This window comes from Chrysochloris asiatica, unplaced genomic scaffold, assembly GCF_000296735.1.
Source record: "Chrysochloris asiatica unplaced genomic scaffold, ChrAsi1.0 scaffold00058, whole genome shotgun sequence".
NCBI classification, from domain to species: domain Eukaryota; kingdom Metazoa; phylum Chordata; class Mammalia; order Afrosoricida; family Chrysochloridae; genus Chrysochloris; species Chrysochloris asiatica.
The window spans coordinates 7816635-7824544 of NW_006408576.1; positions in this window are offsets into that span (position 1 = coordinate 7816635).

Consider the following 7910-nt stretch of genomic DNA (forward strand, 5'->3'; position numbering starts at 1 on the left):
GTCTTAAACTGACATCTTTTCTCTTGCACACTTTAAAGAGGTCTTGTTCAACAGATTTCCCTAATGCAATATGTCGTTTAATTTTTTGGCTGCTACTTCCATGAATGTTGATGGTTGATTCAAGTGAAATATAGTCTTTGACAACTGTGATCTTTTCTCTTTTTATATGGATGTTGTTTATTGGTCCAGTGGTGAGGATTTCTGTGTTCTTTACATTGAGGTGCAACCATACTGAAGGTTGTGGTCTTTGATCTTCATTAGTATTTTAAGTCCTCTTCACTTTCAGCAAGCATAGTTATATCATCTGCATATAGCAGGTTGTCAATGAGTCTTCCCCCAATCTTGATGCCATGTTTTCTTCATAAAATCCAGCTTCTCAGGTTATGTGCTCAGCATACAGATTGAATAGGTATGGTAAAAGAAGACAGCCCTGGCATGCACCTTTCCTAATTTTAAACCATTCAGCATTCCCTTGTTCTGTTCGAACAACTGCCTCTTAGTCTACTTACATGACATACTATCAGGAGAGACCAGTCCCTGGATAAGGATGTATCATGTTTGGTAAAGTGGATGGAAAAAGAGGAAGACCCCCAAGGAGATGGATTGTCACCATGGCAGTCACAATGAATTCAAATGTAGCAATATTGTGAGGTTGGCCCAAACTGGTCAGTGTTTCGTTCTGTTGTGCATAGGGTCACTACGAGTCAGTACAGACCCAATGGCACATAACAACACCCTAATAACAAGAATCCTGGTGTGGTACTACAGGATAATGCACTGGACCACAGTCTGTTTGAACCACGAGGTCAGCGGATCAAACTCACTAGGCTGGCCTCAGAAACGCTATACAGGGTCCTTATGGGATGGAACCAACTTAATGGCACTTAGTAACTAACAACAGTGTATAACCTATGGATCACAATTTTTTGATCTGAAACTAATTATGATGGTGCAGGAACAGACATCAGTTGTAGGTCCAACTCAGTGACAGTTAACAATAAAAACAGTGTACAATTGCTGAGATGTTGGGTTTGTAAAATTGCTTCAGTATGTTTATGCTCTGTCTTCCAAATTTAATTTTACTTTACTCCACTCTTTTCTTTTTCCATTACATAATTTATACTAGTCACAAGGAAAGTGTACTTATAATAGGTACGCAACAAATTATACAGCCATTACATATGAGGCATAAATCAAGGGAAACAAAATAAAATTAAAAAGAGCAAGCCTTATACATCATTCAGTTCAGTTACTCTCACAAGAAATTCTTAAGTTAAAGAGCAACTTTGTCAAATCAATATGATATGTTTTGCTACTTTTTCTGGTAACTTTTTAACAACCAGTTGTGTTTGATGTGAAATTTGCTGTCCCATGATGAATGATGTCTTTCAAAATCCAGAAAGGCTGTTGCTTCATTCACATATTTTCCTAGCTGAACTCCCAGTGGCAGCAGCGCCACCTTTGACCATTACCAGAATATTCTACTTTTATTGTTAATTTACTACTGAAATTTTCAAAAACAACTGCTTTGTAAACTGAACTGGCTGATATTTTCTGGTTGTTCATTGAGTATACTCACTTTATGGTTTAGTAGTGCAATTGGAGAGACTTTGTTACCTACTAAATTTGGTAGATGGAGTCCCGGTGTGGCGCTGTGGGTTAATACACGAGACTGTAAAGCCATTGAAGTACAAGGTCGGAAATTCAATCTCACCAGCTACTCCTTGGAAACCCTATACAGAGTTGCTATGGGCCGGAATCGACTCGTTATCACTTAACAACAACAACAAATTTGGTAGGTATGGAGCAAATAAAATGTCACCGTATGGTATTTACTTCCCGTTCTGAAATTTCATGGGAAGGGAGTTAAAGAAAAAGCTCAACTACAATTTGTTTGTATCTTTCAGAAAGAAAACAATAAGATCAAAATTCTGCTAGTTGCCATGCAATCTTTGAAACTACAATGTGCATAATGTTGGCATCATAAAACCGTGATCATATATTTATTGAACTCTTTCTAAACTATTCACCAAAACCAAACCTAACCTACTGCCATTGAGTCAATTTCAACTCATAGCAACCCTATTGGACAGAATCAAAATGCTCCATAAGATTCCAGGGGCTGTAAGCCTTTATGGAATCAATCTGGTCCATCTTTCTCTTGCAGAGTGACTGGTGGGTTCAAATGCTCAGCCTTTTAATTAGCAGGTAATAACTTAAATCACTGTGCCACAGGTCTCCTTTTGAACTAATTAACAGGATTATAATTCCAGTAATTCTTTCAGCCGTAGGTCTTACATTAAAGTCTAGTGGTATACAAACATTTGGTCCAGTTTATTAATATCTTTATGATCTTTTATAACAGCTTTCAAGAACTTCAGCATGAATCAAAAGATGGTTCCATTTCCTGGTAAGAGAATATTTTCTATATTACAATTTCTGAGGCACTTATATACCATGTGATACAAATGATGGTTGCATGCTCTGTAATTATCCATCTGTGAGTTGCCGCATTGGAAAATATTATCAGTAGGACCTCTTTCTTCATTGCCCTTATACTGGGTGCTCACCTGTCTTTCCCTTTTTGGGCAGTCATGCATGGACATAATTTGGCTTTTGAACAAACTATACTTCCATAACTATGCTTCAACCCCCCTAAGCTGTGCTTTGGTATGGTTTTCTAACCAGTTGATGTTGGCACTAATACTTCAGGCATATTATCAGGAGGGTCCAGTCCCTGGAGAATGACATCATTCTTGGTAAAGTGGAAGATCAGCAAAAATAAGAAATAACCCCAACGAGATGCATTGACACAGTGGCGGCAGCAATGGGCTCACGCCTAACAACAATTGTGAGGATGACACAGGATTAGACAGTGTTTTGCTCTGTTGTGCATAGTGTTGCTATGAGTCAGAATTGACTTGATGGCACCTAACAATAACAACAATTTGGCACTATAAGTCAACAGCTCAATTTAGGTAGACTTTTCTTTGTTTAATTATGCAATAATTTTAATACTTCACTGAATTTGCCCTTATAATGTTATAATAAAGACATGTAGAAGAGAAAATTAAATGTAAGAAACTTTCATTAAGAAGTATATAGGTTTTAGACAAGAGACCAGATAAATATGAAAATCTTAAAGTGCATTGCAAGTAGTCAGTCTTAGGCATAGTCTGATACTCAATGGACTGTAAGTTCATTTCTGTAAAGAAGCAATATGGAACATGTAACAATGCTGGAAATAGTTCATTGAATGTTGTGTTTAAAAGGCAAAGTGATTTCAGGGATGTCCTAAAATGTATAGTTTACATATATGTTAGATATTAGTATATAGATTGAACTTGAACAAACATGTAATCAAGAAGCATTGATAATCACAGGTGTTTAGGACATGGATATTGGGAACAAAGAAGGATCAATAGTTTATCAATAGGCCTTGGTGATAGACATGATGCCAATGATCATATGATAGAACTTTGCAAGAGCAATGATTCATTGGAAATACCATTCAAATGTTAGCAATACATATAGATCTCACTAGATGGAATGCACAGGAATCAAATCAACTATATCTGTGGAACAAACAATCAATTGCTCAGATGCAAATTCAAGTTGAAGGTGAAGAAAATTAAAACAAGTTCAGGAGAGCCAAAGTATCGCCTTAAATATATCCCACTTGAATGTAAAGACCAATACAAGAATAGATTTGACACATTTAACACTGATGACAGAGGACTAGACAAGTTGTGGGATGGCATTAAGGACGTCACTGGTCATTAAAAAGATAGGAAAAAAAAAAAAAAAGATCAAATGGATGTCAGAAGAGACTCTGAAACTTTCTCTTTAATATAAAGTAGGTAACATTAATGGGAGAAATGAAGAAAAGTAAATGAGCTGAATAGACACTTTCAAAGGAAAGTTCAAGAAGATGAAGTATTATAATGAAATATATAAAGGTCTGGATTTAGAAAAACAAAAAGAAACAGCATGGCTAGCATTTCTCAAGTTGAAAGGCTAGAAGAAAAATTTAAGCCTCTAATTGCAATGTTGAAAGATTCTATGGGCATGATATTGAATGAGACAGGAGGCATCAAAAGAAAATACATTTCTATATTCTAATTTAATGTGTTTTTAGGAATGTTTTATGAATAAAACTTGGGAATCATTAGTGCATTCATTATTTGTTACTTTATTCTTCTTATTTAGCAAATACTTTCTGAGTATTTGCCATGTAGTAGTCTGAGGTGGACACTAGATAAGCAAAGATGGGGAAGACATTCTCTGTGCCCTCTATTTGTTCTCAGTCTAGTGGGGAACACAGTCTTCCATTGTGAGAATTTCAGACTTGTGAGTACCAGGGGCACATGTCAGAGGGCACTCAGTTGGCCAGTGAGAAAATGGACAGTCAGACAAATCTGGGGAATTTGCAAAGGGCAATTTATAACACTATATCTGCTTTTCATTTGGCATATACTTATATTTATGATTTTTTTTTAGTCTTCTCTTCTTTAAACCTTCCTCTTTTTTTTTTGATAAACAAGCTTTTATGTGAAAATAAAAATGATCTCATGTATCAGTTTTTACATTTAAAGTGTGCTTTCATACACATGACCAAGTTTACATATCATCATAATCTACAGTTGCTAAAGAGCTATCTTATTATCCCTATTTTTCAAGAAACAACTGCAACCCAGAAAGGGAAGGTGACTCATCCAAGATTATTCTGCAAGCAGGTAGAGGAGCCAGAACTTTATAAAAACAACAGTAAAACAAAGAAGCAGTGTCAAACTAACTCTGTGCCAGGTTCTGTACGGAATGATGAGGAACTATGAGGGGACTTCAAAAAGTCTGTGGAAAATGGAATTAAAAGATAAAAATAAAAAAGTAAACTTTATTTCCCAACACATGCTCCATCAAGATGAAGACATTTTTTTCAAGTTATGGTATCAGTTATGTAGTCTATCATTAAAGAACTAGAGATCATGGGAATTTAACCAGGTCAATGCAGTCTTTTTTGCATTGTTAACTGAAGAAAAGTGGATGTTCTTTAAATACTTTTTTTAAGATTAATAAATGGAGAGAAGTCAAAAGAAGCCAAATCAGAACTATAATGAGAATTCCTAATGATTTTCTATCAAAATTCTTACAAAATTGCCTTTGTTTGAATGAGCAGGAACATTATCATGGTGGAGAAGGACTCTGGTGAGCTTTCCCTGGTGTTTTACTACTTAAGCTTTGACTATCTTTCTCAAAACACCCTCTTAATAAGCAAATGATATTGTTCTTTGGGCCCTCCAGAAACTCAAAAAGCAAAATGACTGAATATCCCCCCAAATTGTTTACTCTTGACCACTCTGATTTTCTTTTGACTGGAACGTTTCCACCTCTTGGCAGCCATTGATCCTGAAGGCGTTGTCTTCAGGATTGTACTGGTAAAGCCATGCTTCATCTACTGTTAAAATTCTTTTGACACATGTTTCAGGATTTTGATCAACTTGTTGAAAATTTTAATTGAAAGCTCTAACTATGTCTGTAGCTGATCCGGACACACTAGTTTTGGCACCCATTGAGTGGAAATTTGTTCAACTTTAATTTTTCTGTGAGAATTGTATAAACTGAACCAATTGTGGTATCTATGATGTTGCTATTGTTTCTACTATTAATCATTGGTTCTCTTCAATTAGAGAAAACAAGATTAATATCTTCCTCAGAAATTGAGGAGGATGGTCTACCACTGTGGGCTTCATCTTCAACATGGCCTCATGCCTTCTTAAAAAGAGTTATCCACTTGTAATTTGCTGATGTCTTTGAAGGCATTGTCAACATAAGGTTTTCATAAATCATCGGTAATTCTTTCACCAAGCTTCATCATAAATTTGATTCTTATTCTTTCTTCAGTTTTAGCAGAATTCATGTTGCTCTGATAGCAGCTCTTTTCAAATTCTTAGTGCCTCAAATTAGATAAATTTGACATTGTATTAAGTTCATATAAATTTATTTTGGTTTCCCCAAAACTGAGATCAATGCAGAGTTTTTTCATAATGCACATCTTCATTTTTGTAGATCCCTTGTACATATGAATAAGACTCAGTTTGCTATTTTCAAGAATCACATGCCTATTGGGGTTGGGGATTCAGATATATAAGCAAAAAAGTCAAGTGCTACATGAAGTGCTAAAGTATATATACCAAATATACCATGAAATATACCAAAGGGAAAGTAATTTATTCTGCTTGGATTTATCAGAGAAACTTCAAGAATGTCTGGAAAATGCTACAAAGGAAAGAGGGTTATTAAAATGAACCATGAAAGAGTGGTAGAAATTTACCAGGTAGACACAGAAGAAAGGAGGCTGCTGGCAAAGGAATCAACATGTGAAAATGCATGGTGGAATGAAGTATGATGCAGTTTGAAATGTGCAAATAGTTTGATGGAATAAAAATGGAATGTCTAGAAATAGTGTGAAGTAATGGCAGACACATAGATTAGGTTCAACTCTTAAAGTCCTTTTTATCGGCTAGAGTACACTAAAGCTAACTAAGCTCTATTAAAAATATCAACCCCCTAAGTCAGTGGCTTTACACTGTAAATATTTCTTTTTTTTGATTACACAAAAATTGCTATGGGAATTTTTCTAGGTGGGTCTTCTCAAGTGGTTACTTAGGGATTTTTGATCTTGTCATACAGCCATCTTCATGGTCTCTGAGTTTGCTATAGGAAAGGGAATGAAGGAAAAGAGATTTTTTAACCATGTAAAGGCCAGAAGTGACATATCACTTTTTTTCTCAGTCCTTTGGTCCATACTAGTCATTTGGCCCCACCTGGATGCAAAAAGAGAAACAGTTTTTGACAACTCTACACTTTGAAAGGAGTCCTAGAGTGGCACTGTAGGATAAGCTCTGAACTGCTAAGCCCAAAGTCAGTAGTTGAAACCCACCAGTCACTCCTCAGAAATCCTATACAGTGTCACTATGAGTCAGAACCGACTTGACAGAATATAACAACACACTATGGTCAGGAAACACAAATCTTTAGTCAGATAACCATCTCTGCCATGCCCTTGTTTGTCATTCTATGCATTTTGGTCTTTATCCTATTTTTTTTTGTTGTTGTTGTTAAGTGCTATCCAGTTGGTTCCAACTCATAGCGACCCTATATAGAGTTTCCAAGGAGTGGCTAGTGAGCTTGAACCTTGCAGTTCACACCGACTTTGCAGTCCAGAGCTTTAACCTGCAGTGCCACACCAGGACTCCTATATCCTTTATCCTATAGGTAATGTTAAACCAGGGGGATGATGTAATCAAATTTAAGTTTTAAAAAAGTCACTTAGATCTAACAGACTAATGGAACATGTAGACATCAGTTTCCATGACTCTAAGACAAAAAGAACTAGGTGGTGACCAGCTACCACTGCCAACTCCTCTGGAAGAGATTCCATTAGAAGGTCCTAGATAGAGTGGCATAATGTGTGGAACAAAACTCAAAATTATTTTTAAAAAGACTGGGATTATTGGTCAGAAAGACACTGTAGGAACCTGAGACTGTGGCCCTTAATCACCATTCAGGTTTGGAAATGAACACATCCTCTTTCAGCCAAGCAATAGATAGGTATAAAGGGGAATAACATTCAGCCAAGCAGTAAGTAGGTATATAGGGGCAACAGCAGCACTTGTAAGGTAGTCTTTCTATGAATGATGAAATGGTCAAAATGAAAGGATCAACATATACCTAAGGCCGAGAAGGGATGGGAAGGTGGGTGAAATGGAAGTAGGAGCCACAGGGAAGAAGTGGGAATAACTGTTGTTCCATAGAGGGAATGGCAATCATTGAGATGAAATGACGGTATTTTTTGTTGATTGTAAAATTGATGATTTTGCCTGTAAACCTTCATTCAATTCATTATAAAA